The following is a 22,886-nucleotide window of genomic DNA, read 5'->3' on the forward strand; positions in this document are numbered from 1 at the left end:
AGAGGAACAGAACACTGCTCCCCCATTGTATGAGTATATGGGTGCTATCCATGAAGGTACATTGACCTACAAACAGTAGCAGCTGGTGACTTCAAATTAAAGGGAGGCTGCAGGAGCAGCTGAATGGGTGGGGCCAATGGGGAGGGGTGTGGCCAGCAAGAAAGGGGTGGAGTTATGCTCAAAGCCTCAACAACTGGAACTTTAATTAAATACGCTGCCCTGGGAGCCAAACCATCATTACGAGAGGCCAATCAAGACAAAATGAAGTGTAGAAGAAAAGGATATTTCAAAGCATTGGCTACATGACAACTTACTTAAAATCTAGATGGAAACACAGGTTGTGAGGCATGAAAAAATAAATTACTTTTTAAATACATTACTGGAATGCCAGTCAAAATTAAGTATAAAAAAATATAAGCAACACTGGACTCAAACCACTTCTCCTTGCACTGCAGTTCTAATTATAATTTATATTCAGCTTTACAAATTTGCCAAGTAACATGCTGAAGGTAGCAATCTGATAACCCCACTTGTAAAAATTTTTCTTTTCCAAAAAAGACCTACTGCCTGACAACAGCTATCTACCTGTTTCATGGGGAAGACATGATCAAAGTAAAAAATGAACAGCAAACAAGAAACAAGCTCAAGATAAATTGCTTAAAGGATTACTGCACAAGTACCTAACACTTTAGTCATAGGTGACTCTATAGTCCGGCACACTGATGTCCCTCTCACCAGGTTGAATAAGGAGAAAATTACAGTCAGCTGCCTGTCGGGAGCCAGGATCCGCCACATAACGCATGCACTCAAGTCACTCCACAACAAGTACAAATATGACTCTGTCATTGTCCATGTTGGAGTGAATGACTTGAGACGTACCTCCCTGGACTACATGAAAAGAGACATGGAAGAGCTCTCGGATCATGTGGCCTAGGCAGGTATGACCCTAGCCCTGAGTAGCATCCTGCCTTCGCCCAGAATTATACCACAATATAAGGATAAAATGATTGACTTCAACAATTGGCTAAGCTTATGGTGTCATTCAAAGGGGATCCAGTATCTGTCTGCCTGGGATGACATGATTGACAGACCACGATGCTTTGCCAGAGATGGTCTGCACCTGTCGCCCCTGGGATTCAGGTTACTGGCTAAGGCTCTTGCCACCCCTATAGTGCCTTTTTTAGGCAAACTTCAAAGGACAAAACCACCACTGTAACAGGTACAAGCATGCAAAATCTGAAGGTAATGCTAGAAGTCTAAACCTCAAAATGCACTCTCTCGAGGCACTCCTAAAAATAGAGAACATCGATATCTGTGCAGTAACTGAGACCTGGTTGAAGGCTCCAGAGAGCACCCCTGCAATACCAGGCTACAACTCTTACCACACTTTTCGGCCACCAAACCAGGACCGAAACACTAAAGGTGGAGGAGTGTCAATATTCACCAAGGATATTCACACCACCAGGCTAGTTGGCCAACACAATGTGTCTGAAATTCTCCAAGTGCAACTAACACTAGGTAAGACTGCAATCCAAATTGTAGCTTGCTACAGATCCCCCACCATACCCCAAAATTCTCACTACACCTTTCTAAACATACTGGAAAATATTAAGATAGAACCAAACACCCTAATACTGGGTGATTTTAACTACTCTGCCATTAAATGGGAAAACTACTCATGTCCCAACACGTTTGCATAGCGGTTCTTGGAATTCATAAATTCCAATGCCCTGGATCAACTAATCCATAGTCCCACCAGGGCTCCAATATCCTAGACCTGGTCATTACCAACATGGGAAATCAATGTTCCATACCTATGGTCACCCCTCATTAGTCAGGTCTGACCATAGCTAATCACCCTTAACATCCACATCCCACCCCCACCCCCAGTAAAGAAACCACCATAAAAACTTCTCCAAAGCCAACTTCATGCTACTCAAGTCAAAAGTGACAAACTTCATAACACCCATGCAGACGGAACTGAAAGGTCAACTGCTGAATCCTACACTAAGGCACTGTACGAGCACATCCACTCATGCATGAATCGTGCCATCCCAAATAGAACCAAAATGCTCTCATCCAAAAAGGAAGTCAATCTGGTGGTCCCCTGCCATAAACAAACTTTATAACAAAAGGAAGAAACTTTTGCAGAAAAGAGGAAAATCCCAGGATGCAAAAACTCCTTACTAGCCTCAGTAAGAAACTGAGATGCCTCATAAAATCCTCCAAAGCTAGTTGCGAAAATAAAATTGCCAAAGATTCCAAAGACAACCACAAAGCATTCTATAACTATGTCAAGAATCTAAATGGCAATGCTCAGATCTGCTCTGAGCTAAAACAGAATGGCATTAAATATACTGATCCAAAGGATATTGCCAATATCCTGGCAGATCGATTCAGTGCCAACTTCACCCCCCTAAATGGCCCATCTCAATACCGGAAGATTGCCAAATTCCAGTAATAACGGCCACACAGGTACAAAACGCACTCTCTAAAGCCAAGAATACAGCATCCATGGGACCAGATGACATCCCGGCTGTGTACTACATGAACTACAATATGAACTGGCACCTCACCTAAGTGTCATGTTTAATCATAGCCTCACCTCAGGTTTCATGCCCACTGAGTGGCGCAGAGCTACAGTTATCCCAATCCACAAGGGGGGATCCACCTTGGATCCCGGAAACTACCGTCCCATCAGTCTGACAAGCCTTATCTGCAAGGCCATGGAGCATATTATCATGGAACTTATAAACAAAGACATTGGCAACCTTCAAACACTGGACCCCACCCAGTTTGTGTTTGTGAAGGGCGATCTTGTCTCCTGAACCTGATTGACTTTTTTGAATCAGTCTCCAGAGCCATGGACAAGGGTAAGGTGGTCCACACAGCCTATCTAGACCTTGCCAAGGCCTTTGACACCATCCCCCACTCTGGAATCATAGATAAACTTACTAAGTTGGGCATTAATCCCTATGTCACCCAATGGGTTGCTAAATGGCTTACTGATGGAACCCACACTGTAAAAGTAGCCGACTCCAAATCCAGCTCCAGACAAGTGACACGTGGAGTACCTCAGGGTTCAGTCCTGGGGCCGCTCTTGTTTGGCATCTACTTCTCTGAAGTACAGGTCAACACTAAGGGACTTTGGCTAACAAAGTTTGCAGATGACTGCAAACTGGGAGTCATTGAATCCCCAAATGATGTGGATACTCTACAAAAGGGCCTTACAGAAACAGATGCTTGGTGCCAGAGCCATGGGCTCAAGCTCAATGCCAAGAAATGTATTGTTATCCCTTTGGGAAAAACATGTATCCCTGAATTACCATATAGGTGGTAGTACACTAAACACAAAGTGTGATAAGAGACTTAGGGACACAGGTGGACAGTGGTCTCACCTTCGATAACCACATTGCCACAGCAGTCAGGAAATCCTTCTATGTGGCACACCTCATCACAAAGGGCTTTTCATCCAGAAAAAAGGAGGTCATTGTCCACTGTACTCATCCCTCATTAGACCCATTATAGAATACAACGCCCCATTTGGTATGTACCTCTCAAGACATCTGCAACAACTGGAAAGGCCTCAGAAATACCTCACTAAAAGAATCACAGGCCTAAAGCAGATGCCCTACGCTGACCACCTTAAAAAACTCCAGCTATACTCTGTCGCATATCGTCTACTCAGGCGATCTCTGCTTAACATACAAGGCCATGTCAAACCCAGATCTGTTGGACATGCTACACTTAAAGAAATCCCAATCCCTCAGAGCTACACGCTCCAGGGATCTAAACCTTGTCATCACAATAAACAAAACATGCTGGAGGGATAGGTTCCTGACCCAGACACTCCCAGACTCTGGAATAGATTGCCCATACATGTCAAGCAGAGTGCCTCTTTGGACCTCTTCAAGAGGAACCTTGACGATTGGATGGGAGAAAGGAAATTCACCCCAGGGATCACGTCAGTCGCCCTGCTAGACAGGGGTCCAGGAAAGTAAATAATGTGGGAAGAAATAGCCAGGGAATTGTTATGGCTAGGCTTGTATAGGCCCTAGGGCTGATAGCCTAGTACCAACCTATGAACCTATGAACCTATGAGCTATGGACCACACATGATAGATTGGCATTCTGTTTAGTTTACGGGTAAAGCCTGCAAAGATGACTGCAAGTCTCCAACAAATATAATGAGCTTCTGAAAATACTGTAATCCTGCCCTTTATTACAAATACTGTCATATGCATTTCAATACCTAAGGCTTATACGTTATCTAGTTATGTAAATATTCTCTGCATAGCAACAACAAAAAGGCTTTCAGTGTTGGTAATTCTTTAACAGTAGGCTTATTAATGCTTACTTGCATCTTACAATCTCTGACAAGCTAACTGATGGTCATTAAAGCATTGCTACTTAAACACAGAGCAACAGGGCACTGCATCTGCATGCATTTTCTGAATAATAAGAAGCATAAATCAACAGTATAAAAATATGACAGAAAACCAGAACATTCTGCAAAATCAAGGACAGATGACAAGCCACGGTTGTACTTGTGGTCTACCTTGGATGGGGGAATACTTTGCACACTTACACTCCATAACTGCTCCTTGCCTTGCTTGGACACATCCAGAGCCACTACAGTGGGGAGTGGGGTGAAACAAGTATGTCACAATTTGAAATATCTCTGGCTGATGGTGATGGCTCTGATATTTCTCAACCTCAGAGCAAAAAATCTGGACAAAGCCATACATAGAAGTGGGACAGGCCCAAAAATAAGGACAATTTTTAAGTATTGCTCTTATAAACTTAGAAAGTAGTAGATCTTGCATTAGTATGAATTTTTTGAAGGGTATGAAATCTGAAACTCAAATGTCTGCCATTATTTTCTAACTTCAGTCTTTAATGATTTGCCACTAATTTGCCAGAAAACCACAATTTTATGAAAAACAGACCAAAAATGTGATGCAAAAATATAAAATTACCATACAATACAGCTGAGATCCTGTCAAAGAAGGGACACCTTTTTTTAATATTAGTACTGTTAACTTGAGCAGCTGACAAAATAAGAGCATCTACATGCATTTCTGAAATAAAACTAATCTCTAACTCTGATCATTACAGTTATTTATAATTGTAAACCCTCCACATTTTCTTCCAAAATTACCATTTTGCAGAGGGATTATTAGGGGCAGAGCAACATTTGACCCAAAATTGGGGACAGTTGAGAGGTTTGGATATTCCTAATTCTATAATGCAATTTATTTGCACGTACCTCTCAACCTCTTAATGCAGGAAATCTGGACAAGGCCAAATATATTGGGGGAACATACTAACTACTATGCATTGTTCTTGTATAAACTTAAAGGCGGTTGATAGAATAACAGGTCTTGCTTTAGCATGCATTTTCTGAAAGGTTATGACATCTGAAACTCCAATGTCTGTTATTATTGACTTAATTCCTAAATGATTTGCCAGAAAACCACAATTTTTATGAGGAACAAACCAAAAATAAGAAGCAAAAATCTAGTCATTCTATAAAAATCTGGACAGTTGAGAGGTATAGTTCAGCTGGGGCTGTCTTTGAGTTTGCTGCTCTTCCCCACTCACAAAATCATGGTTGAATGGAGCCTCCCCCCTGCAACCATTCCAATGCCCCATTCCTTGGTTATTTTGCCCCATTTACCATAAACACTGTAATGTGCATACTGCTTTGCTTCTGCAATAATTTGGATTTCATTTGAACGTTTTATTTTGCATTTTACACCACATACACTAATAGATATCTGCTAAACAAAGCAATGCAGTCTCACAATGAAAATAGACATAGGGCAGGATTCACGAAGGCTTGCACAGGAGTCTAAGAGTAGTGTAAGACTCATGCAGCCTTAGCGATCCAGGAACAGCCCTAAAGTCCGTGTAAAGAGACTGGCTAAAGCGTCTCTTACACGGGAAGCGATGGATATGCTAATCAAAGCATCCCATGTAAAAGCTGTTTTAGCTGCAGAAATGTACTCAGTTGACAACTGAGTATGCGTTTCTAAAAACTAATGGAGCCATGTCAGCTCAAATAAAGGGTGCATATGTGTCAGGCAGCATGCCAATTGCCAAATATGTGGCCATTGGCAAGGTACTGATACAAATCTGAAATAAATATTTTTACTTCTCCAAAGCCAACTTCATGCTACTCAAGTCAAAAGTGACAAACTTCATAACACCCATGCAGACGGGAACTGAAAGGTCAACTGCTGAATCCTACACTAAGGCACTGTACGAGCACATCCACTCATGCATGAATCGTGCCATCCCAAATAGAACCAAAATGCTCTCATCCAAAAAAAGGAAGTCAATCTGGTGGTCCCCTGCCATAAACAAACTTTATAACAAAAGGAAGAAACTTTTGCAGAAAAGAGGAAAATCCCAGGATGCAAAAAACTCCCTTACTAGCCTCAGTAAGAAACTGAGATGCCTCATAAAATCCTCCAAAGCTAGTTACGAAAATAAAATTGCCAAAGATTCCAAAGACAACCACAAAGCATTCTATAACTATGTCAAGAATCTAAATGGCAATGCTCAGATCTGCTCTGAGCTAAAACAGAATGGCATTAAATATACTGATCCAAAGGATATTGCCAATATCCTGGCAGATCGATTCAGTGCCCACTTCAGCCCCCTCACCCCTAAATGGCCCATCTCAATACCGAAGATTGCCAAATTCCAGTAATAACGGCCACACAGGTACAAAACGCACTCTCTAAAGCCAAGAATACAGCATCCATGGGACCAGATGACATCCCGGGCTGTGTACTACATGAACTACAATATGAACTGGCACCTCACCTAAGTGTCATGTTTAATCATAGCCTCACCTCAGGTTTCATGCCCACTGAGTGGCGCAGAGCTACAGTTATCCCAATCCACAAGGGGGGATCCACCTTGGATCGGAAACTACCGTCCCATCAGTCTGACAAGCCTTATCTGCAAGGCCATGGAGCATATTATCATGGAACTTATAAACAAAGACATTGGCAACCTTCAAACACTGGACCCCACCCAGTTTGTGTTTGTGAAGGGCCGATCTTGTCTCCTGAACCTGATTGACTTCTTTGAATCAGTCTCCAGAGCCATGGACAAGGGTAAGGTGGTCCACACAGCCTATCTAGACCTTGCCAAGGACTTTGACACCATCCCCCACTCTGGAATCATAGATAAACTTACTAAGTTGGGCATTAATCCTATGTCACCCAATGGGTTGCTAAATGGCTTACTGATAGAACCCACACTGTAAAAGTAGCCGACTCCAAATCCAGCTCCAGACAAGTGACAAGTGGAGTACCTCAGGGTTCAGTCCTGGGGCCGCTCTTGTTTGGCATCTACTTCTCTGAAGTACAGGTCAACACTAAGGGACTCTGGCTAACAAAGTTTGCAGATGACTGCAAACTGGTTGCCATTATTGAATCTCCAAATGATGTGGATACTCTACAAAAGGGCCTTACAGAAACAGATGCTTGGTGCCAGAGCCATGGGCTCAAGCTCAATGCCAAGAAATGTATTGTTATCCCTTTGGGAAAAACATGTATCCGTGAATTACCATATAGGTGGCAGTACACTAAATACAGAAAGTGTGATAAGAGACTTAGGGACACAGGTGGACAGTGGTCTCACCTTCGATAACCACATTGCCACAGCAGTCAGGAAATCCTTCTATGTGGCACACCTCATCACAAAGGGCTTTTCATCCAGAAAAAAGGAGGTCATTGTCCCACTGTACTCATCCCTCATTAGACCCATTATAGAATACAATGCCCATTTGGTATGTACCTCTCAAGACATCTGCAACAACTGGAAAGGCCTCAGAAATACCTCACTAAAAGAATCACAGGCCTAAAGCAGATGCCCTACGCTGACCGCCTTAAAAACTCCAACTAAACTCTGTCGCATATATCGTCTACTCAGAGGCAATCTCTGCTTAACATACAAAGCCATGTCAAACCCAGATCTGTTGGACATGCTACACTTAAAGAAATCCCAATCCCTCAGAGCTACACGCTCCAGGGATCTAAACCTTGTCATCACAATAAACAAAACATGCTGGAGGGATAGGTTCCTGACCCAGACACTCCCCAGACTCTGGAATAGATTGCCCATACATGTCAAGCAGAGTGCCTCTTTGGACCTCTTCAAGAGGAACCTTGACGATTGGATGGGAGAAAGGAAATTCACCCCAGGGATCACGTCAGTCGCCCTGCTAGACAGGGGTCCAGGAAAGTAAATAATGTGGGAAGAAATAGCCAGGGAATTGTTATGGCTAGGCTTGTATAGGCCCTAGGGCTGATAGCCTAGTACCAACCTATGAACCTATGAACCTATGAGCTATGGACCACACATGATAGATTGGCATTCTGTTTAGTTTACGGGTAAAGCCTGCAAAGATGACTGCAAGTCTCCAACAAATATAATGAGCTTCTGAAAATACTGTAATCCTGCCCTTTATTACAAATACTGTCATATGCATTTCAATACCTAAGGCTTATCGTTATCTAGTTATGTAAATATTCTCTGCATAGCAACAACAAAAGGCTTTGAGTGTTGGTAATTCTTTAACAGTAGGCTTATTAATGCTTACTTGCATCTTACAATCTCTGACAAGCTAACTGATGGTCATTAAAGCATTGCTACTTAAACACAGAGCAACAGGGCACTGCATCTGCATGCATTTTCTGAATAATAAGAAGCATAAATCAACAGTATAAAAATATGATAGAAAACCAGAACATTCTGCAAAATCAAGGACAGATGACAAGCCACGGTTGTACTTGTGGTCTACCTTGGATGGGGGAATACTTTGCACACTTACACTCCATAACTGCTCCTTGCCTTGCTTGGACACATCCAGAGCCACTACAGTGGGGAGTGGGGTGAAACAAGTATGTCACAATTTTAAATATCTCTGGCTGATGGTGATGGCTCTGATACTTCTCAACCTCAGAGCAAAAAATCTGGACAAAGCCATACATAGAAGTGGGGCACAGGCCCAAAAATAAGGACAATTTTTAAATATTGCTCTTATAAACTTAGAAAGTAGTAGATCTTGCATTAGTATGAATTTTTTGAAGGGTATGAAATCTGAAACTCAAATGTCTGCCATTATTTTCTAACTTCAGTCTTTAATGATTTGCCACTAATTTGCCAGAAAACCACAATTTTATGAAAAACAGACCAAAATGCGATGCAAAAATATAAAATTGCCACACAATACAGCTGGGAACCTGTCAAAGAAGGGACACCTTTTTAATATTAGTACTGTTAACTTGAGCAGCTGACAAAATAAGAGCATCTACATGCATTTCTGAAATAAAACTAATCTCTAACTCTGATCATTACAGTTATTTATAATTGTAAACCCTCCACATTTTCTTCCAAAATTGCCATTTTGCAGAGGGATTATTAGGGGCAGAGCAACATTTTGAGCCAAAATTGGGGACAGTTGAGAGGTTTGGATATTCCTAATTCTATAATGCAATTTATTTGCACGTACCTCTCAACCTCTTAATGCAGGAAATCTGGACAAGGCCAAATATATTGGGGGAACATACTAACTACTATGCATTGCTCTTGTATAAACTTAAAGACGGTTGATAGAATAACAGGTCTTGCTTTAGCATGCATTTTTCTGAAGGTTATGACATCTGAAACTCAATGTCTGTTATTATTGACTTCATTCCTAAATGATTTGCCAGAAAACCACAAATTTTATGAGGAACAAACCAAAAATAAGAAGCAAAAATCTAGTCATTCTGTAAAAATCTGGACAGTTGAGAGGTATAGTTCAGCTGGGGCTGTCTTTGAGTTTGCTAAACTTCCCCACTCACAAAATCATGGTTGAATGGAGCCTCCCCCCTGCAACCATTCCAATGCCCCATTCCTTGGTTATTTTGCCCCATTTACCATAAACACTGTAATGTGCATACTGCTTTGCTTATGCAATAATTTGGATTTCATTTGAACGTTTTATTTTGCATTTTACACCACATACACTAATAGATATCTGCTAAACAAAGCAATGCAGTCTCACAATGAAAATAGACATAGGGCAGGATTCATGAAGGCTTGCACGGAGTCTAAGAGTAGTGTAAGACTCCATGCAGCCTTCGCGATCCAGGAACAGCCCTAAAGTCCGTGTAAGAGACTAGCTAAAACGTCTCTTACACGGAGTGGGCGTGGATATGCTAATCAAAGCAGCCCGTGTAAGAGCTGTTTTAGCTGCAGAAATGTACTCGGTTGACAACTGAGTACGTTTCTGCAAAAACCACAATGGAGCCATGTCAGCTCCAAATAAAGGGTGCATATGTGTCAGGCAGCATGCCAATTGCCAAATATGTGGCCATTGGCAAGGTACCCCGATGCAAATCTGAGAAATAAATATTTTTTTTTCGGCGATCGCTGGTGTTTAAGCAAGCGCAGCACAAACGGGCTGCGCTGTATAAAACATAAAAATGAAGGTTATAAACCTACAAATGTGGGTTTTATGCAATACATGGGTTTACAATGCAGGGACCAGCAGACCAAAAACAACATGGCCACCGTTTAGTGGTTGCTAAGGGGGGAAGCTGAGTCTAAGACATGTAACTAAGCATTAGTAGGCAATCTGATGCAAATGAGTGTTAGGATACTGAATTCCACTGTCACATAGCAAATGAGCACATTCTGAGTAGTGTAAGAGTTACATAAGGGGGAGGAACAGAGTAGGAGATAGGTGACATCACAGGGGGGAATGGCAGAAAGAAATGCAGTTCATTGGAGGTCAGTGTTACATGACAGATGTCAGACACATATCATGGAAAGAGGAGTGCCACAACATAAGCATGGGAAAGTCAAGAAATGGAAGGTGTACACTGTTGCCTACACCAAAGTTTCTTGCTGGGCGTGCATGCGCATGTGTGCATGCCATGAAGCGCGAGTAGGACAGTATGCGTGCAAGGCAGACTGAGCATGTGGGAGCGTGTTGGTAGATGTTTAACACTGTTTGCGTGGGTGTGCACGCGTTTTAACCCGAATAAGCAGATTCTGAACTGTGTAAGCATGTGTGCACGCGTGTAAGCCACTGTGAGTGTGTTTCTGCTGGTATGCATGCTGCTCCCCCCTGAGGAAACAGAAAGGAAAAAGGAAGCAACAGAATTTGTAGGAAGCTAGCAGGGAATACTGCTGGAGCTAGCAGGTGAAAACAATTAGAAGCAGGCAATTACACAGGCAGAATAGTAGCCCAGCCCAGCACTTAAAACTCTGCAAACAGCAGTGCAGGATGTTTCTCTCAAGAGACACTGCAAGACAGGAGTAAGCTATTAAAAGTGAAAACTGAAAAAGCTGAACTCAGAGCAGAAATGTTAGGGGCTGCCATAGCTGTCATAATGAGACATAGGCGACTTGCTGAGGGTGGTGACAATGCAGATGGTGCCAGACAACCCACAGTGAGGAGACGGAGAAGAGTGTACAGGCCCAGGGTCACCTACCACGGGTTACATGAGCTGGAGATAGTAGAGCACTATAGAGTGGACAGAGACCTCCTGCAGCAAATAGTTGAGCTGTGCAGGCCACGCCTCACACACAGAACCAACAGAGGGGAACCCATCCCAGTGGAAACCAAGGTATGTGTTGGCCTAAGAATACTAGCAACAGGTACCTTCCAAAGACCAACTGGTGATATGATGGGGATATCACAGGCATCAGCCTCCAGGGTACTGCACCAGTTCCTGGATGCCATGTCAGCACATGTCGGTGATCATGTATATTTCCCCAATGCCCATGAGGTATTGGCCAGTAATATGCGTCTCTTCCAGCAAATCGCAGAATACCCTGAGGTAGTGGGTGCAATAGACTGCACGCACATACGCATCAAAGCACCAGCCGGTGAGCGGGGTAGGGCCTACATTAACCGCAAGGGCTTCCCCTCCATCAACTGCCAGGTTGTGTGTGATGCCCAGGGCATAATAATGAATGTGTGTGCTGGCTGCCCTGGGAGCTACCATGATTCCCACATCTGGCATTTGACGCAGCTGTACCAGACATTTGCCAATGGGGAAATCCCACATGGACACCTAGTGGGGGATGCAGGTTATGCACTGGAGCCGTGGCTGATGACACCCATCAGAAACGCACACACATCTGAACAGGAACACCATAATGAGGCACACGCACAAACACGTAATGTAATAGAGCGTGTGTTTGGGCTGCTCAAGTCACGGTTCCGGTGTCTGGACACATCTGATGGAGCCTTGCAGTACACACCAAGTACATGTACCCAAATTGTCATGGTATGTGCTATGCTACATAATATGATCTTGCGAAAACAGCTGCAGCAGGACCAGCATAGGGCTGGGCCAAACAGCTCCCCACCATTGCCAAGGCCATCACAGGCAGAGCGTGACTTGGAGGAGGAACAACCTGAGCCTGCCCCAGTAGGCAGAAGGAGGCGTGCCCAGTATGCCCTGGCCTTGGCAAAGAGGCAACGCATAGCACATACACTGGCTCAGTAGGAACCCTGGGAATGATACCCCCTCTGACTCACTCAAATAATAACAGGGATGCCTAAAATGACATGATCTGCTGACAAACATGTGCAGGGAGTGTAATATGTACATCCGACAGAGGCAGCCCTGCAGCACCACCTGAGGCATGAATGCCATGTGTTAAGTAATGTAACACCATGTACTATATGCAGAACTGAGGACTGTGACTAGCATCCTACCCTCACCAAGCATCATGCCACAATATGACAATGAGATGATCAATTGCAATAATTGGCTGAAGTATTGCAATTAGTCAAAGGGGATCCAATGTGTGCCAGCCTGGGATGACATGCTGAGCATGACATGATGCTCCACCTGCTAGGACTGGTGTGCACCTATCAGTGCAGGCCGTATGGATACTGGCAAAGGCTGTTGTTACCCACAGCATGCCCTGAATAGGTAAGGCTCAAAACACAAACCTACCTCCATAGTTATCAGAAGGGATAAGAACCTAGATGTAATGCTACCCAATGCCAGAAGTCTAAACAGCAAGATGCATGCAGTCTAAACTCACCCAGTATGGAGAATGTTGATATCTGTGCTGTAACAGAAAACTGGGTCAAGGCTCACAACAGCACCCTAACACTACCAGGTTACACCTCATACTGTGCTGTACAGCCTCAAAACATGGAACAAGCTACAAAAGGAGGATGACTAGCAATAATTGTCAAGGATAACCACACCTATGTTGGTACCACAACAAGAAGCAGCATGGACTAGCCATGGTCAAGTAACAGTGGCTAAAACTGCCTCCCAGTTTATAGCCTGCTACAGACTACCGTCACAACACCAGGAACTGCACCTGGCCTATGTTGGAATACATGAATATATCAAGTCCTCCAAACTACGTTATATTGGGTGACTGAAAATACCCAGACATAGACTGGGAGCATTATACTAGCTCCAACACTGTAGGACAAAAGTTCATAGAATCCATAAACCAAAATGCCCAGGAACAACGTACCACTCCCACAAGAGGGGTAAGCATACTGGATGTGATAATCAGCAACATGGGTACTGGATGGCAAGATGAGAAGTGTATTGCTCACTGGTAAGACCAGACCATAGAGTAATCACACTGGATATACACATCCTGACCACAGTCCCTGGCCAGAAAACCACAGTGAAAACATGTGTAAAGCAAAAGTTGCACTCCTCCAAACTGATGTGGAATCCATTAAAGGCCCTGTGCAGGTGCAAAATATGGGCCACACCTCAGAATCTGTTATACAGGCATTCCATGAACACTGCCAGGAATGCTTGGATTATGCAATCCTAAATTAAAACAAGACACAATGCCATACACGCAGGCATCTGGCATGGTGGTCTCCAACCATTACCAAACCAGGCAAGAGAATGAGGAAGCTACTACATGATAGAGCAAACATAAAAAAAGAAGTAATCACTGATCAGTAGTATGGCAATAAAATATGTCCACACATACAATCCACTAAGGCCAGCTACAACAAGTTGAATCTGTAAATCTTGAGGCAATGTTACACCTGCCCCAAGTACACAGACAACCCTCAACTCCCCCCAAGAAATACAAATATATGTGAGAGATGCAACCATTTATCCAAACTGGAGGCTGAGCTCCCTCAACTCAGTACTCCCAAAACTAGTCAGGAGGAGAAGGTAACCACACACACACCACAAACCCAGTCCCACATAGACCTATCACAACTGCAAACCAAAGACATAAACACAGAAAAACATTCCCGGAGGCCCGAATTACAAACACACCACACCAACAGAGGCCTCCAAAGCAGACACCCAATCAAACAACCTCCAAACATAGCACATGCAACACATAGTACACAAAGCTGGTGTGCCAAACAGTCACAGGCCAGAAGGAGAAACAACATGCCTGATACAGTTGTAATAGGTGACTCCATAGTGAGACACGCTGCTGTCCCTCACACCAGACTGAACAAGGGAAAGGGTACAGTAAGCTGCCTGTAGGCTGCTACACGCCACATAACACAAGTATGCAGGTCACCCCAAAGCAAGTAGAAATATGATGCAGTCATAGTCCATGCTGGTGTGAATGACCTGAGATGTACCTCCCGGACTACATGAAAAGAGACATAGATGAGCTCTCCGATTATGTAGTCCAGGCCGGTATGACACTGACCGTTTGCAGCATCCTACCCTCACCAAGAATGATGCCACAGTACAAACACAGAATGATCAGTTATAACAAGTGGCACAATTACTGGTGTCATTCCAAGGGGATCCAATGTCTGTCTGCTTGGGATGTCATGCTTGACAAGCCGCGCAGCTGTTCCAGGGATGGCTTGCACCTGTTACCCCTGGGCGTCTGGATATTGGATAAGGCTTTTGCCACCACCATAGAGCCTTTCGTAGGCAAGGCTGAAAAGACTAACCCACCACCCTAGAAAACATAAGTGGAAAGAAACATAAGGGTAATGCTGACCAATGCCAGATGTGTAAACCTCAATATGCATGCTCGAGGCCCTCCCCAGTATGGAGAACATCGATGTCTGTGCAGTGACAGAAACCTGCTGCAAGCCTCCTGACAGCACACCAGCACTACCAGGTTATACCACATATCATGCGTCATGGCCCCAAAACCTGGAACAAAACATAAAAGGAGGGTGAGTATCCATATTCAGGACAGACACCCATACGTCCAGGTAACTGACAATGCACAAGGCATTGGAGTCCACCCATGTGCAACTAACCGTAGGCAAGATTGCTGTACAGTCTGTAGCATGCTACAGACCACACTCTCACACACAGGAACCCCACCCAGCCATCCTGAAGACACTGGACAGTATGAATGTCCCACCAAATACTAAACAAGGTACTCACAAATTACCACATAGGTGGTAAACCATTATGTATGGAAGGAGTAACCAGGGACCTAGGGACACAAGTGGACAGTAACCTGTTATGTGACACTCACATTGCCAATGTGGCTAGGAAGACTGTCTATATTGGACACCGTATCATGAAAGGATTCACATCTACGTCAACAGAGGTCATTGTGCCCCTATACTGTTCTCTTATCAGACCCATAATCTAGTACAATGCCTCATTTGGGATGTACCTTACCTGACACCTGCAGCAGTTAGAAAGACCTCAACGGTACCTCACCAAGAGGATAAAGGGTCTCAGATATATGTCATATGCTACCTGGCTGTAGACACCCCAGCTGAATGCAGTCACATACTGCCTACACAGAGGCATTGTATGTCTGTTGTACAAGGCCATGTCCAACACAGGAGTAATGGACATGCTCCACCCCAGAAAACTCAAATCCATCAGAGCTGTGAGAGTGAGAGATTTCAACCTCAACACATAATGAAATAGGATGTGATGGAGGGACAGATACATAACCCAGAGGCTCCCCACACCCTGGAAAAGAATCCCACTCCATGTTAGGCAGAGCCTCTCACTGACACTCTTCAACAGGAATCTTGCCAAGTGGATGGATGATCATAGATTTACACTGGGGGTCTTCACTGTGTCATGTCCAGACAGAGGCACAGCAAAGCAAATCATAAATGGCCATAATATTCACATAGCAAGGGGTGGCGAAAGCCACACACACTCTGGCTAGGCTTACAAATGCCCTAGGGTGGATAGCCTAGTATGAACCTAAGAACCTATGAAGATACAAATTGTACAGGACACTAAGGATAATCCCAAGGCTTCCTCAACTGATGGTAGGAACCGTGTTGGGAATTCACAGATATGCTCTGAATCACACAAATATTACAAACAACATACCAAACACACACACATATTGCCAACATACATCTTGACAGGTGCAGTGCAACCCCCAGAATGCAAAATATCTATCCCAGCAGACTGCTGGCCCCTGACATTGCAGATGCTGAGGTAACAGCCAGCATCTACAAAGCAAAACACACAGCAGCAATGGTATGAGATGGTGTCCTGGGCTGAGTCCAACATGGACTCCAAGAAGAATGGAATGCCAAATCCCACTACTGCTCAATGTCAGCCTTACCACAGGATATGTACCCAAAGAGCAGTGTACAACAGCAGTGGTCATTCTCAACAAAGGTGTTGCCTGAATGGATACTGAAAACTACCACCCCAGAATCCTGAGAAGCTTGGTCTGCACAGCTATGGAAAGGATCAGCATGTACCACAGACATAAAGATATTGGGGACCTACTGACACCGGACCCTACCCAGTGTGGCTTTCTTAAGTGCAGATCCTGCCTCTAAACATGTTTGACTCATTTGAAACAGTCATTAAGGTCATTGATGAGGGCAATGTGGTCCACACAGTGTAGCTGGACCTTGCAAAGGCTTCCATACAATACCCTATGTGTTCATTATAGATATGCTCACCAGCTTAAATATAAACCCCTATGTCAGTAGAGGGGTTGCAAACCAGACCAAGGACAGAACTGACATGGTCAGACATGCTGCAGCCATGTCAGACTACAAACCAGATATAACTGGCATCCCACAAGGCTTGGTCCTGGGACCTCCCTCGTTTGGTATATATGTCCCATAGGTACAGGCCAACATGAAAGGACTGTGCCTGAACATGTTTGCAGAGGACTACAAACTGCCCACCATATCTGACCCTCCAGCTGACACAAGCATCCCACAAAAGGGCCACATAGAAACAGACAACTGGTGCCATAGCCATGTCAGCAAGCTAATTGCAGAAAAATGTATAGTCAACCCCCGTGGATATACAGTAAGTGCCCACCAATTACCACATAGGTGTTAACCCATTACATACGTAACATGTAATGAGAGACCTGGGGACACAAGGTGATAGATATCCTGCATTGGACAAACATGTGGCTGTACTGTTTACAGAAACATACCATATACCCACCTAATCATGAAGGTTGTCAGATCTAGATAAGGGGAGGTCATTGTGCCTCTGCAGTCATCCTTTATCAGCGTTACAATTGACTACAATAGCCCCTGTGGGATGTACCTCAGCAGACACCTCCATCATCTGTAAAGTCCCCAACAGTACCTCACCAGGAGTATCAAAGAGCTTGAACAGATGCCATGTGTTGCCTGATTAAACAAACTGCAGCTACACACACTGCCATACTGCCCACCCAGAGGCAAGCTGTGCCTGATGTATAAAGCCATGTCCAAGCTGGAATCAATAAACATGCTGCACCTTGTACAATCTGAATGGTAGTGAGCTATGCACATGAGAGACCTGAACCCCAGCACTGACATACATAGGACAAGCTGTACTGCATGATCCATAACACAGAAGCCAGCCCCACTCATGAGTAAACTCCCAGTACAGGTTATCCATAGAGTCACTCATCGATTCTCCTCAAGAGGAATCTTGATGAGTGGATGGGAGATGGTAGGTTTACCCTGGGTATCACTGTTATGTCACAGGTAGACGGAGGCACAGTATACTAATCATGACATATGTCATGGCAAACTCCACTTACAATGTGTGTCGAAGGACAAACACACTCTCCGACTAGCATTAGAAATGGCCTAAGGCACATCACTAGTGTTTGCAAATGTACACCTATGTTGTGGAATACACTACCAATGTTGGACAAGCCTGGTTTAAGTAGTTCATATCTGAACATAATGCAACATGGTCAGATGTGCACAACTGGCCCCTAACCAGGCTGTTGTGCTCACTATGGAACTGTAAAGCAGTGATAGGACTAAAGCCCAGGATACTGTCCACCACAGTGAAAGTACTGAACCAGTACACTATACGGTACTACAGTGTTAGGTCAGTATGAAAAGTGTTAGGTCACTTGAAAAAGCCCGGTAGGATCGGGCGAAAGCGCTCGTGGATTTACTTGTTTTGGTTTGTTACATTTTGGCAATAAAGTGGTCAGTTGTTCCTAATTGGATTTCTGAAGATTATTTTTAGTAGTTGCAACCTTGCATCCTTTGGCATTTACCATTTGGGACTATTCATTTAAAAACTTGGTTTTCGGAGCACAATAGTGCATTCAGTTTGTGCTCTCGGTTTTGGACCTGGTGGGTCTTTTTCCTGACTTGTTCTTGGTATATAACTTTCCAGTGGCTTAACAGTATGAAAGGATGTTGACAACTGTATGCAAAGTATCCCATGCAAACTCTGCAGGCACAGTATAATCCCTGTTGTGTTCACACACAAAGCAGTTGGACAGTAACTACACAACATGACACACAACACACAACCATAAACGGGAGATATTTGTTGAAGTTCACACTCATCCACAAATGTGGTGGGCTGCAGAGTTCAACATATGGAAAGCTCACACTGGGCATGCTCGCACACTTTGATAAATGAGACATATGTCAGACAACATGCCATGGGAAGGCTGAACTGGGCATGCTCACACACTTAGGCCAAATCTCAGTTTAGCAGTTGGCCACACATATCTGGTATTTGTACGTGTTATTCCATGAACCAACCACATTACAGCAATCTGCCCAGTGCACACAGTTAAATGACTACAGAGACATACGTGATATAGTGGATCCCTCCCATATGCAAACATCTTCCACAGATACACAAGTTGTTCATACAAACAGGGAATGCTATGGCAATAAAGACCTGCAAACAGTCTATCAGCAACAAATAATGTGCATCTGACAATTAAACATATGGGTGTAGAGGTCAACACTAGGCTGTTTGCCCTAGGGAATGACAGCTTAGCCAGAGTGTGCTTGGCGTCTGCCTCCCCAGTACAGTAGGCTACTGTGCCACTGTAAAGTAGGTCACATAAGGCACCATGTGAGGCTAGTGTGCTGTGCCTCTGTCAAGCAGTGACACAGTGGAGATCCCAGGGTTTGAATTTGCTAAGCCACAGCCATGTTGTTGGTGTGTGCTGGAAGAGGGTTGCTGAGGACCTCTAACAGTAAGTGGGCATCAATAACAGACTGAGGGGAACCTTATCTGCATTGTCTGGACAATTTCACTGTCAACACTGTGTCGTGATGATTATGAGGGATTGAAGTGTTGTGCCGGTACTGTTCAGAGATGTCCTCCCTCTGTGGGCTACTGCTCTGCAATGTATTAGCTCACTCTGTCTGTTGGACAGCTTATATATGGCTGGTGTACATCTGACAAGTGTCCTGTTGTGGAGCAGTCATGGGTATATTTGGGATAGCATGATCAATGCAAACCTTCCACATGCTCATAGAATGCAGTTGTCAAGGATTATGCAGAGTGACCTGTATACTCCCCCAGCATGAGTCCTTTGAAGTCTTCAACCCCAGTCTTCACAAGTGTAAAGTCTGCTTTTGATAAATACAGTTTGTTTGCAGTGACAACCTTGCCTGGGGGTTGGGATGGGATATGGATGGCCAGGGAAAGGTGGGTATCGTCAGATATCAACAATGGTGGTCTACCGCTGGTGTGGAACAGTGAGTACCCATGTTGTAGATGGTCAGGTGCAATATGTATTCCCCCTTGTGGCTGTGGTGAGTGGTTCTGCCATAGCACATGGACTCACAAATTGTACTGGCTGTAGGGTAATGTTGTAGAGGCCTGAGTAGTTCCCACACACAATATGCCTGTACCTGACGTTAACAACTGGAATGGTGTATGGGAACATCTGCATATCTTGGCACTGTTCCCAGGGAAGCAAAGTGTGTGTCCTGGATGTGGGAGGGGTGGTCAGGACTGGTTGTGTTGTGTGTTACAGGTTCTGTGGTCACGAAGCATGGTATAAAATATAACCTGCCAGTGCGATGTGCATATCTGACCCTGACGTAGGTGGCTGCAAATGCATATATATGCTATCCCCCACCTGACAGGTAGTACTAGATGTACATACCTCTGTAGAAATAATGATGTCAGCACCCTATAAATACTGCAGGTGCAGAACGGATGTCCAGTAATTCAGATAGTGCGCTCTGCTAATGCGTCTCCCTCAAGTATCATAATATAGTTAGGTAGGGGCTTGAATCCTGCAAGTGCTCGGTGCATGTGGGTGGGTGAGTGGGGTTGGTGTGTGTGAAAGTCTGTGTGAGGGAAATGTCCCTTTTGGCAACTGGGAAAACACACTACAGGATGCACATTCCCCTTTCTAAACACTGATGATGTCAGCACCCTATAAGTACAGCAGGAGAAGGGAAACCTCCCAGTAATGCGAAAAGCTCACTCTGCTAATGCGTCCGTCTCGAGTGTCATAACAGAGTTAGGTAGGGATTTGAATCCTGCAAATGCTCAGTGTGTGTGGAGGGGGTTAGTGTGTGTGCAAGTCTGTATGAAAGAAATATCCCTTTTGGCAATTAGGAGAACACACTACAGGATGCACATTCCCCTTTCTAAACACTGATGATGTCAGCACCCTAGCTCACTCTGCTAATGCGTCCGTCTCGAGTGTCATAACAGAGTTAGGTAGGGATTTGAATCCTGCAAATGCTCAGTGTGTGTGGAGGGGGTTAGTGTGTGTGCAAGTCTGTATGAAAGAAATATCCCTTTTGGCAATTAGGAGAACACACTACAGGATGCACATTCCCCTTTCTAAACACTGATGATGTCAGCACCCTATAAGTACAGCAGGAGAAGGGGAAACCTCCCAGTAATGCCAATAGCTCGCTCTGCTAATGCGTCCATCTCGAGTGTCATAACATAATTAGGTAGAGGTTTGAATCCTGCAAATGTTAAGTGTGTGTGGAAAGGGTTGGTGTGTGTGCAAGTCTGTATGAAAGAAATGCCCCTTTTGCTTTTGACAACTAGGAGAACACACTACAGGATGCACATTCCCCTTTCTAAACACTGATGATGTCAGCACCCTATAAGTAAAGCAGGAGAAGGAAAACCTCCCAGTAATGTGAATAGTGCGCTCTGTTAATGCGTCCGTCTCAAGTGTCATAACACAGTTAGGTAGGGGTTTGAATCCTGCAAATCCTCAATATGTGTGGAGGAGGTTAGTGTGTGTGCAAGTCTGTATGAAAGAAATGTCCCTTTTGGCAACTAGGAGAACACACTACAGGATGCACATTCCCCTTTCTAAACACTGGTGATGTCAGCACCCTATAAGTACAGCAGGAGAAGGAAAACATCCCAGTAATGCGAATAGCGTGTTCCGCTAATGCGTCCGTCTTGAGTGTCATAACATAATTAGGTAGGGGTTTGAATCCTGCAAATAGCAAGTGTATATGGGAAAGGGTGAAAGTAGTGTGTGTGCAATTACATGGGTGAGAAAACTGACCCTTTTGCCAACCAGTACAACACACCAGCTGCTGCATATTCCAATCTCTACACAGAGATGATGTCAGCACCCTACAAGTACAGCGGAAGAGGCCAAATCTCCCAGTAATGCAAATAGCATGCTCTGCTACTGCGTCTCTAACTACTGTCATAGCACAGTTAGTTATGGCATTGGATTCCAGACATGCCACGTGTGTTTTTGTCACACAGAATGCCCATGTGTGTAGGTTGTTGTTCACAATAATGCATGACATTGATTAAACCAGTAATGGCAATGGACACAGATGATGTATGTGTGTGCCAAATATACATATGTACCTGTGACCTTCAATAGTTACCATGTCTGACGCCTGCCACATGTGAATACATGGTATTTGCAGTGGATAACATTATGACTGTGGTCTTCTGTGCGGGTGCTGCATGTGGTATGTGTATATACAGTGTGATATGTAGATGGTATCAACCTAGCAGCGAGGATACACATCTGGTCTGGGGCATATAGTCTACATGTTGTTGATGAACAGGTGCTGCATGTTTTCACCTGTTGTGGGAGTGGTAACAAGTTGTTCCATAGCAATGCAGTGACTACATGCTAGGAACCTTTCAGCTAGGGTGTTGTAGCTACAGTAATTCATCAGCATTCAGTAATACGTCAGAATTCCTGGTGAGGGTATGATGCCAACCAAGGTCAGGGTCATACCAACCTGTGCCACATGCTCAGAGAGCCCTTCCATGTTCCCTATCATGTAGTCCAGGGAGGTACATCACAGGTCAGCCATAGTGGCATGGACAATGACTGAGTCATATGTTTCCATGCCTCTGACTGACCTGTATGCTTGTGTTATGTGGTGGACCATAGTGCCCCACGGGCATATCACTGTAACCTTCACCTTGTCCAGCCTGGTGAGCATGACCTCACTGCACCGGACAATAAAGGTACCTAACACAACTGTAGCAGGTGTGTTGTCTAGCTGTACAGGCTGTGACTGTTTGGCACACAGGATTTGTGTTGTATGTGTTATGTGTGATGTGTTCTGGCATAATGTATGCCTGTATGTCAGCTGCAGAGGTGTCTGCTGCTCAGGCAGGATGCTATTCTTAGGCTCCACAAATGGCCCAGTGTGTTCACGTGCTTGTATTGCTGTCAGTGTAGGTCTACATCAGACT

This window comes from Protopterus annectens, chromosome 4.part0 (genome assembly GCF_019279795.1).
Source record: "Protopterus annectens isolate FY-2018-M chromosome 4.part0, PAN1.0, whole genome shotgun sequence".
In the NCBI taxonomy this organism is placed as follows: domain Eukaryota; kingdom Metazoa; phylum Chordata; order Ceratodontiformes; family Protopteridae; genus Protopterus; species Protopterus annectens.